Source organism: Quercus suber, unplaced genomic scaffold (genome assembly GCF_002906115.3).
Source record: "Quercus suber isolate HL8 unplaced genomic scaffold, Cork oak 2.0 scaffold_329, whole genome shotgun sequence".
Taxonomy (NCBI): domain Eukaryota; kingdom Viridiplantae; phylum Streptophyta; class Magnoliopsida; order Fagales; family Fagaceae; genus Quercus; species Quercus suber.
Genome location: NW_027069782.1, coordinates 518,567 through 525,968, shown reverse-complemented (window position 1 = coordinate 525,968; position 7,402 = coordinate 518,567). Strand labels below are relative to the sequence as shown.

At 35.2% G+C, this 7,402-nt stretch overlaps 1 protein-coding gene across 1 annotated transcript in view; it reads right to left on the bottom strand.

Annotated features, from left to right (window-relative positions):
• LOC112032126 (eukaryotic translation initiation factor 6-2) overlaps nt 1–353 on the bottom strand; it is a gene marked incomplete at its 5' end in the record, with an annotated part of 7,173 nt that extends 6,820 nt beyond the window's left edge. The window contains 1 exon segment of the mRNA XM_065783148.1: nt 257–353.
• Nucleotides 354–7,402: the final 7,049 nt, after the last annotated feature.

Here is a 7,402-nt window from a genome sequence, read left to right as displayed (position 1 = left end):
AAATTACATTTTCCGCAGCAATAGCTTCTCTCTCTCTCTCTCTCTCTCTCTCTCTCAATTAATCAATTATATCTCTGTCAAAGAACCAACTCTCAGACAATAATAATATTCAATTTTGAATGTGTGTTTGTCTTCCTTATAATCTCAGAAACTGAGTTGTGTGTTCAAAACCGAGCAGCAAACCATTACTACCAATCCACATAACAAAATGTAATAAGGGAAACAAAAATCATCAAGCAAAAGAATGGAGAGATACCTCAACCGAAGCAGCCACGTTCTGCGAGGAGAGGAAGATAGGAAGGAAGGAACTTAGATAGGCGAGGAAGGAACTCAGATACACTGTGAGAAAGAGAGAGGCTCTTCTTTGATCGAGAGAGTTTGCGGTTGTTGTGGATGGTGCTGCTGCTGCTGACTGCTGAGTTGCGGTGGTTGTGGGTGAAACGGGAGAGGAAAAGGGGATTAGGAGAAATAGGGTTTGTGGGTATTGATTGCGTGGGTTTTGTGTTTATAGGTTTTTAGAAAAGTTTTATGTTGCGTGAAAAGGTTTTTTTTTTTTTTTAATATAGTATTGAGTCCTAGGGGTGTGCGCGGTTCGGTAGGAGCGGTTTTTTTCTAAATTTATTACCGAACCGATAGAGATCGGTTTTTTCATAATTGGAACCGATGCACACCACCTAGGGTCGGTTTTCCGACCTACATCGGTGCGGTTTTTTGCGGTGCGGTTTAGTCGGTTTGGTCAGTTTGAAATATTAAAAAAAACTCTTTTTTTAATAATAAAAAAATTGGGCTTTCAAGCCCAATATCATATATCAACTTGTTCAAGAAACCTATGCCAAATAATGTATTTTTTCATTTCAAAATGATCACATAATGATCCAAAATTTCACATAATGATCCATAATTTCACTTTGTATATAATATAATATCTTCATGCATTGGCTTTAGGATGCACTTCAGTTGCACTCTATCTCCTCATAAGGTAAGCATACTAAATACAATATATAATATATATATTATATTATATTCAACTGAAGTGCACCCTACGGCCTACACATAATATAAGCATTCAACCTTAATATAATATTATATTTATATATCTAAGCAGGCAAGGCTGCAAGCAGCTACTTCTTGTTCCATCAAAACAATAAAAAAAGGCAAGCAGCTACTTGGAGTTGGACCCCCCCCCCCCAAAAAAGAAAACAAAATAGAAAGACACGGACACAGTCACACCGACTCACACAAGCTTACTCAAACAAAATAAGTACAAATAAGTAACCAGCTTCCTCAAACAAACACAGTCACACAAGCTTACTCAGTGAGTCTCGGGGTTTCAAGGTTTCAAACATTCAAAGTTTCAAACCAACTTAAATACTTAATCATTCATGCTTTCAGCTTTCCCAAACAAATGAAAAGGAAAAAACAGTAAAACACAAAGGACAAACAAAACTGAAAATACGAAGAAGCTTTCAAGCTTACCGTTATTCTAAACTTCTGGGTCAGGCGAGACTTGAGAGGCGAGTGCGAGAGAGAGAGTTAAAAGATAATGAGAGCAACATATGAACTTATATACCTTGAGAATCTGAAAACCTAGCATAAAACGCACCGTTTTGCATTTTTTTAATAACATTCATGCTTACGACGTCGTTTTATCAGCTTCATAAGGAAAAAAAAAAAAAACAAAAAACACGACAGAACTTGTATCGGTTCGGTTCGGCCATAGCCTCGGTTTGGAGTTGCAGTTCCGATGGCAGTACCGCACCGATGTCGAAGAAGGGTTCTTCATCCGAACGCCGGCCTCGGCTCAGTCGGTCGGTGCTAGAGGCGGTACGGTTGGGTCGGCGCCGGTCGGTTGGGTCGGCTCCGGTATCAGTCTGCTCACCCCTAGTATTGACGTAGAAAATTATGGGAGCTTCAAAAACTTCGGTTATATATATATATATATATATATTATATTATATTAGCTTCTGAGTACGCATATTGCTCATAGAGCATTTGTTATTGTTTTCCATTATATTATACTGGCGCACGTGCTCGGAAACTATTATCTATTTATTTTTTATGATGTTTAAAAAAAAACAAAATTGATTTGAAGATAAATGCGAGGATGATTGCGAGGATGATTTTTTTTAAAGGGGAAAAAAAAGCCACAACAAATGTATAGTTAAACGCGGTATAGTTTTCTTTTCTTTTTTTCAATTTTTTTTTTCAAAGAAACTGTAAGATGAAGAGAGAAAAATTAAATTAAAATAATATAAAATTAAAAACACAGCCGCAAAAAATGATACCAAGAGGAGATACACGAAGAAAACCATTTCAATTCTTACTGAATCAACTATTCTTGGCAAAATTCCAATCATATTTGATCAAATTGATAAAGCTTACTGAAAGGGAGAAAATACATGCTAGGATGCCTTTTGTGGTTGAATGGGCCGTATATTGTCCACAAACATCAGGATGGGCGAGCCCGTCATTTGCACGGGCCTCTAGTGGACGGATCTCGTATGGACGGACCGGATACAGACGGAGCGAAGGAAGGTGGGCTGGTTAGCCATGGGCCTGTTGGACCCCTTAGTGAGGATATCTTGGCCCACTCTCATAAGGCCCTAAACAGAGTCCTTGCGCTAGTTGGACTCTAGAAATCTTATATATTTGGTAAAGATCTTCCCTATAAGGAGGAGATCTGTCCATCACGTTTAGGATTCTACAAGAAGAGTCCTATAAGGAAAAGACTTCTGCACCAAGAAAGAGATGTCAACCCTCTACAACTATAAAAGCTCCAATACCCTCACAAACTAAGGTGCGCATTATTTTACCCTCTCTAGCACTCTAGAGTTGTGAGAATACTTTCTGACTTGACCTTCGGAGGGTATTTGGCCGGCACCACACCGGCGCCCTTTGATAGGTTTTCTCCTTTGCTTTGTGCAGGTTAACATATAAGCGAAAAGGGCATTGTGCGACTCATTGTCTAAAAATTGATTGAAACCCCAAAACTTTAAAAAAAAAAAAAGATTGAAATACCCCCGAAACTAAAATAAAATGACTGAAATACCCCTGAAACCTCAGAAAATGACCAAAATACCCTCGAAACCTAGAAATCGACCAAAATACCCCTGAAATCTAGAAAATGGCCAAAATACCCTCAAAATGTAAAATTGACCAAAATACCCGCTAAACCTAAAAATTGATCGAAATACTCCTGAAACCTAAAATGACCGAAATACTCCTGAAACCTAAAAACTGACCAATATACTTCTGAAACCTAAAAACTGGTCAAAATACTCCTAAAATATAAAAATTACCAAAACACTCCCTAAACTTAAAAAAATGACCGAAATACTCCCAAAACCTAAAAAATGGCCAAAATACTATCGAAACCTAAAAATTAATTAAAATACCACCTAAACCTAAAAATGACAAATATACCCCTGAAACCTAAAAAATGACCAAAATACCCCTTATAAGATGACAAAAATACCCCCTAAACCTAAAAAATGACCAATAGATTCTTGAAACCTAAAAATGACTAGAATACCCTCAAACCTAGAAAATGACAAAAATACCCCTAAACCTTTAAAATGACCCAAATAAACTCAAAACCTCTAAAATAATCACAAATAACCCCGAAACCTAAAAATGACCAAAATACCTCTGAAACCTAAAAATGACCAAAATACCGCCTAAAACTATAAAATGACCAAAATACCCTCTAAACCTAAAAAATGACCAAAACACCCTCAAACTTATAAAATAATGAAAATACCATGTAGGTGCAAGTTAGATTTGGACTTATATGGGAGAGTAAATAAGTTATCTAACAGTACTACTTGATGAAAAAGCTCATAAGTGACAAAAATGCAAGCTTTGATTTCCAAATATCTAGAGAAAAAGAAAGTGTTTACGAGAATGTATTGTAGGCAATTGGTGTACGTGGAGAACCCTCTTAAGGGATGAAATACCACGATTTGAGTAAGAGAGAATCAATCTTGCTTTGTTCAGCTTTGTATTATGTGGGGAATAAGGGTATCTCTTGAACAATAATGGTGTTCTTCCTCAAAAGATAGACCTTGTTTTCTACCTTACCTCCTTATCAACTTTCTATTATTTTCTCAAAATATCTATTTAGGTTCTTACCCTAATAGTCCAGCAGCATGATCCTCTTATAGTCTGAGGAATATGGTTAAGTATGAAGACAGGTGTCAAGTCATTATTTCCTTATTTTGGACCTTATTACAGCTAAGGTACTACTTGGTGGCTAGAGGAGAGAGAACGCCAATATCAAGACTATGGCATGGGTAGGTGACCTTGCCACTGTATGGGGAACAATTCTTGAGCAAGGAGAGGGACTTCAGAGGTGCTGAGGGTGATACACGTGTCTCCAAAGTGGTCCAACATACACTCAACCAATAAGGGGTGTTTCCATAGTACCTGACCTTAGGAGGTCACCATTTCCTTTTTATGAGTGCTTGAGTACCCACGTCAAATGCATATCTTACTCCTTTCCCAAGGTGGTCATGCCGTTGGCATGGGCAAGGGTAATATCTTACAACCAACATTTCCTCTCCTTTGCTCATAGCCACTCCACCTATAAGGTCTAGATCCAACCACATCAACACTCTCCCATGCTTTGGCTGGTGTATCGTACATTAGCCCCCTGACTGTCAATGGCGTTTAATGGCTAAGGCCTTTGACAGTCACATCATTTTAGACCTCAATGCCTAAGCAATTACAACTTGTGAAGTTTGAACATGAACACGTGGCCTGTGAGGGTGTTTTTAGCCATTTTGGCGTCTCTTTGTTTCTTGCATTTTGGCAGATAGACATTACTCCTAATAAATGTTGTGTCTCTTCACTTCACTTAAGTTAGTGGTTTAAAGGGCAAAGACCCTTTCTTTATTCTTCATTCTTTCTGTATCTTGGTATCTTTTCTTAGAGAAAGCTTCTATCAACAAAAATGTCCAACTTCTCTTTCGTTGCTTCTAACTCCCCTAAACACAGCTCAAGTTCCTCTAGGGATGACTCGGGCTCCCCAAGCATTAACATTCCCCCACCACCACCAAGTCCTGTACTCACTCCTCTCCCTTTTCCGATATTCCCCCTTCCTCCCTAAGTTTTCATTCCAGAGGAGGTTCATCCTTGAGACTAGAATGAAGAGGAAGAAGAAGACTTTGAAGAACTTTAACTAAAGGCTAAAGAGGAAGCTGAACAAGAAGAGTACAATGCCTTCATGTTGACTCTTTCCAAGTGTAGGTGTAGACACTTGATTTTGCACCCATAAATCTTGGAAGATGACTAGAGTGACCATTCATATACCCGAAAATTTAGAGTTGCATTACATGTATTAATTCATTCATTGCATATTATAAAAATGATCTTGAGATTTTAACGATCGCGAGGTATGCCCAATTTCCAAATCGAACCGTTGGATTGAAAGATATCACATGATCAAGTTTTCATGGTTTGCATGCATTTTGTTTGGGTGGAGCCAATCATGCATGATTAATTTAAATTAATTCTGATTGGTTAGTCAATTAAAATTAATTAGATAATTTTGTGATTGGTTGTTGGTTAGTGTCAAAAATAGGCTTGCTTGCATGGGAATAAAGTGAATAAATCAAATAACAAAGAAATTGTGGATAATCAAGTCTTTTTGGAATATTTATCTACAAGATAATTATCACTTTAAAGACCTGAATATCAAGGAAAAAGGATTAATTTTTAGAATACAGATAAAAAACGCATCTAGGTGTAATTCCTGACTCAATAATCCTTAAAAAAGGAGTCCAAATTGGACCAAAACTCAAACATGGACCTGGCACCTAAGAGGGCCATTCGGCACTCTTGGAGTACTGATTGGCACATGGCAAGTGCCAACTGGCCCCAATGCTCGGCTCGGCCTGAAAACTCCCTGATTAAGATAAAGCCTATCTTTTTTGAATTTTAAGAGATAAGGACACATTCCAATTCGTATCTAATCTCATTCAGCTTATTTTTTAAGTATCATAACCTCTATAAATAGAGGGAAAAAAAAAATCAAAATTAGGGGCTCTTCTTTTCTAACTTTTCTATTCCCCTTACGTTAAAGACGTTCTGGAGGCTTTTGTTTTAGGAACTTCTTTTTTGTAAGTAAAGAATTTTAGACTTCAAAGAGGTGAGCAAACTCCTTTGATTTCTAAAATATTCTTTCATTAGAAGAGCACGCTCATGTAAGAGGTATTTGTTTTTTTTTTTTTTCCCCTTCTTTTCTTCTTCCATTAATTAGTAAGTTTTTGTTTGATGCATGAATATGTTTAGTATGTTTTATGATGTCTTGTTCTTAATATATAATTTCCCTACTTAGATACTATAGATGATTGTTTATTTCAATTCTTTCTTTTTGACTTCAAAATCTGCAATGACTATCAAAACTCTTTTATGAAGATTCAAAACTGATCTGTATTTTCATTAAATATAGATTTTTTTTTTTCAAAACCCAAAACTAATATGTATTTCATTAAATACAAATCTGATTTTTTTTTTCTAAATACAAAACTGATCTGTATTTTCATTAAATACAGATCTAATTTTTTTCTGAAAAGTTTTCTTTGTTATAAAATTGTAGATTTTGAAATTCAAAAGAAGATGTTGAAGGTTAAGTTAAAGTTTTTTAATATGTGATGCATGCATAAAAATTTGTCTCATGAATGTGGATTCTCCTTCAAAAGTCCTTTTATTTTTTTATTTTTTTTATTTGTGTCCAACAATAGATCTTATTTTTTACAAATAAAATCTTTTTTTTTTTTAACTTTACATAGATCAAACCTAATTCTTTTCAAAATATTTTTTTTTTAAATATAAAAGACAGGTCTGATTTTTCTTGATAAAAATTACTTCTTCTTTTTTTAACTTTACAAAAATAGATCTCATTCTTTTTAGCAAAATCATTTTTTTTTAATTTTTACTAAAAAGAAATTTGATTTTTTTTAACAAACCAAATTTTTTTAACTTTACACAAAACATATCTGATTTTTCTTGATAAAATCTTGCTTTTTACCCTTTACACAAATATTGATCTAATTTTTTTTTTTTTTTTTACAAACCAAGTCTTTTTTTTTTTTTAAATTTCCAAGACAGATCTGAATTTTCTTTAAAAAAAGAACATATCCATAAGGCAAATTTATTTAAGTTAATTTCTGTCAAGTGTTTGTCATATGCATTATAACATATCATTCAATATCATTAAAAAAAAAGGGTATATTGGTCATTAGAGTCTAGAAGACCAAACCCTGTCTGGGCGGAATGGGTGCCTAACACCTTCCCATTCCATAACCTAGCCCTTGAGCTTAGGATTTTTGGATAGGTAGATTAGTGTTTTGTCTTTTAATTTTGGTAGATTGTAACTAGGGCCAAAAACTTTGTATTTTTT